The sequence below is a fragment of the Coptis chinensis genome, chromosome 3 (genome assembly GCF_015680905.1).
Source record: "Coptis chinensis isolate HL-2020 chromosome 3, ASM1568090v1, whole genome shotgun sequence".
NCBI classification, from domain to species: Eukaryota; Viridiplantae; Streptophyta; class Magnoliopsida; order Ranunculales; family Ranunculaceae; genus Coptis; species Coptis chinensis.
Window position 1 is genome coordinate 19,418,719 of NC_141458.1, and position 3,677 is coordinate 19,422,395.

A 3,677-nucleotide genomic window follows, 5' to 3' on the forward strand; every position below is an offset into this window, starting at 1 on the left:
CATCACTACAAAAATACTGAGTATTCGCCACGGCCATTAACCGTGGCTAAAGGCCTTTTCCCACGGTCAAAAGCCGTTTGCACCCATCAGTAGCCACGCTGTGTGGCTAACCTTTTGCGACGGCCAATGGCTGTGGCCAAAGCTTGCCTTTTTCCCACGGTTTTGAACTGTCCCAAGGTCCGTGGTAAATAATCCTTTTGCCGCAGTTGATGTCTGTGGCTAATCCTTAAGTGAACCGTGGGTATTTATATTTTTGCTAATTGAATGTATTGTTTGGCCACGGTTTAAGGCCGTGGCGAATGTTTTAAATTATTTAAAAAAAATTTGGCCCCACACTTTTTTATCACCCATGCTGTTCATACAAAATTCTAACAATCTAAGCAAACCCACAAGAACAATAATTCTCCACAATTAAACATGGTTTCGTACTTAATATGTATTGTACATAAACATTGAACATCATAGAACCAATTAGCAATCCAAAGTTGCATAAATAACAAATATAAGAAATTGGAAATATACTATTAAGAATGACTCCCAAAAAATATAAAAACATCACCATAAACAGCACCTAAACTCGTTGGACTATGTTCCCAGCCATATATACACAATGTTCCTAGCCATATATACACAATGCATCAACTACTTCTGATTAAAGTCTATATATATTGGTTTGCTTCTCTGTACCTCATCATGTATCCTGCCTTAGAGAGTAGGCTTTGAAAATATATCTACAACCATATAAAAACAAACATTAGAACTTCGAAGACAAACATCTACGCTACGCGCAATGGTAACTTCGAATAGTAAATGGTTAGTTTAAAAAGCCATTCTTCACGAATACTTTACTCTGTTATTTTACCCATTTTAAACAACTTGGTTTCCCTATAATATTGTTAGTTTTATGTTTATATAAAGCAAACCGAAAAACTAAATTTTGCTAACTATTCTAATTTAGATGAATTTAGGAAAAGGACTTGTAGTTGTAAACATAAGATCATACAAATTTTAAGGCTATCTAACTTAAGGGAGCTTTGGTGAACCCTATCCTAGTAGTCATACAACTAAAATAAGTATATATTACCACCAAATTAAAATAAGAATAGTTAATACACTACAACATAAAGTCTAAAACCAAATGGTTTTGGAATTCACAAAGTGAAGATCCAAAATAGGAGAAGATCATTTAGCATTCATCTGATCAACATAATACTAGAGACTGTAAATCTAAAAAATTAGTTCAAGCAAAAGAAGAAAATAAAACCACGAACTATCATACCATTTTAATGCACTGTAAAGCTTTCATAAGCATATATATTTGTAAGCCTACCATTTGAAAGAAAAATGGCAAACTGCTTGACAAAAAAAAATTCTTTTTAACGAAATATTAGCATCAATTGAAGGAACAAGATTAACTTCAAACTATAGATCAACTAAACAATGAGTAATTTCAATGGACTAAGAAAAGGATAAATAAAATATACCTTCATCAAGTAACCGCAAGCACATGCCCTTCTTCTTCCTACCAAATACCTTGTTCCCAAACCTGAAAAATAGAATCAATCACTTTGGTATGGAAATGAGGTACTGAAAATGCTCATGCTGAACAAAGTCGCAAATTAAACCAACGTTATACTACAACTTTACATCTAATACACTACATACACAATCAGCATTCCTTTGCATTTTGAGCCATATCATACATGAATTAGACAAACGAAATGGAACCAGAAAGTGAAGCGATCATGCGGCTTCTTTTGCAATGTCCAATTTTTGTATACATGAATGCTCATAAGGATCTTTGTACAAGGTAACAACGATTACTGTTATGACGAAACCAAAGTGGAATAAAGGCAAGGGAAGAAAAAAAAACCATGAGAAAGCTCACTAAAATAGCCAATTGGTTTTTATAAACCTATTAGTTATTATGGTCAAAATAGCAAACTCTAATTTAACAAATAATTCACTAGAAATCAAGACATCAAGTTGCTTTATGAACTCTCACAAAAACTGAAAACTGACAAAATTTAGCTTCTGATGAAGAAATACCAAAAAATATAAAGTTGCAAAGTCACACAGATTAACAAACGAATGAAGAGAAGATTCAAAACGGAATGTGACCAGATTATAAAAAATGGATTTGATTTCGTTAACGAAATAAGCCGAAGAATATTAAATGAACTGAAATTCGTACTACCCATTCAAATCAACAACGAATCAGATAGATCAGGTTCTCTAAGGCTTAATCCATATCTAAATTAAACAATATGATGATAATGGAAAAAAACGAAAAGAGGAATTGAAGAATCAAGACATGGATAGAACAAGCGAGAAAGAGACAGGATTAGAATTGAATGAAGTTGCGCGAAGAGAGAGAGGGATACCTGAAATGGCGATGAATCGGCATTCTCAGCCTTGGTTCATTGGTGAGAGCCGTGAGACGGTGAGAGTTATGCTTTGAGATAGTGGGGCCGACTTAAGAAACTGATCATCTACAATACATGGGCTTATAACAGTGGCTAACAATAGTACCACTGTTACGGTTAATCATTAGCATCGACGCTTCCAAGATACAACCTAAAAGATTAGGGAGTTCGGTCAGAGACTAGAAAAGTATGAAATCCTCCTTACTTTCCAGTCTTTTTCTGAAGTTCCTGATAGATTACTGTCAAATAGCTTCTTCTGCCGCTTCATTGTAAGATCGGCATACGAAGGTGTCAGCACTAAGAAAGCAAACCGGACAATAACAATAGATCAGTACTAAGCTAGAAGCAAACTAAGCATCAGGCCCTAAGCCAACAAAATGGGATAGTAACGTAAGTGTCATCACTGAATCGGGTACATCTGGCTTGGTGGAAACTAGGTCCGCTTGTCAAAGAAGAACTCCGTTATTGAGTCCCCTCTAAGCAGGCTTAGGATATGGACAGCGCATATGACAGGCGATCCTTCTTAATAGAGTACCAGACTTCTCACACGGCTATATGACCAAAGATCAGGTCTCCGACCCTTAGCTACTTTGAAACAACACATTTCACACTGAAAAGAAAAGCGCTTAATGATGCCATAGTCTGTACACGCCTGACTTATCCCTTATTCAAGATTGGTTATTTTCTCATACCGAAACGAACTTAGTTTCCCTAATTCCAACCGAAGCGATGTTGGGAACTTGCACTCCTGATAACAAAAGCTGGATTCCTTCTGCTGCGAAACGTATCTATTTGTTGGTTGATTGGCTTGTGGTGCTGCTCTAACCACGCTGTGGAGTTGAACCACAGTTCTTCCTTACCTTTCGTGGTGAAATTCCGCTTCCCTTTTTCATAGCTATTATGGAGGAACCGCTGCCCTCACTCAATTCGAATCTCGAAATCCCGATCTGGAAATGCTTATTATGGCACCATAGGTCTTAGATGGCACTTAACTGATCACTATTTTGAGCAAGCAATGGCAATAATGGGCCCGGGTAAGATTTTGTGCGTGAGCGAAAAATGAAAATTTCATTTGTTACTGTTATCAAATTGCCCGAGACAAAATAACTTCTAAAACAGTGACAAAAGGCTAAATATGTACTAGCGCAATACCTCAAAATCTTTCAACTTTATAATGGGGTAAGACCAAAGGGAAAAAAAAAAGTTATGCTAGTACCTTATCAACACCAGTACTGCTGGGAATGATGCAGC

At 36.3% G+C, this 3,677-nt stretch overlaps 1 long non-coding RNA gene across 1 annotated transcript; it reads right to left on the minus strand.

Moving 5' to 3' along the window:
* Positions 1–401: 401 nt before the first annotated feature.
* LOC147508492 (uncharacterized) lies at positions 402–3,435 on the minus strand. Its single transcript, XR_015216373.1, has 3 exons — positions 2,385–3,435; positions 1,485–1,546; positions 402–731 (listed from the first exon to the last, which is right to left on the minus strand). It is a non-coding gene; the product is annotated as an uncharacterized LOC147508492 (long non-coding RNA).
* Between the last annotated feature and the right edge of the window lie 242 nt (positions 3,436–3,677).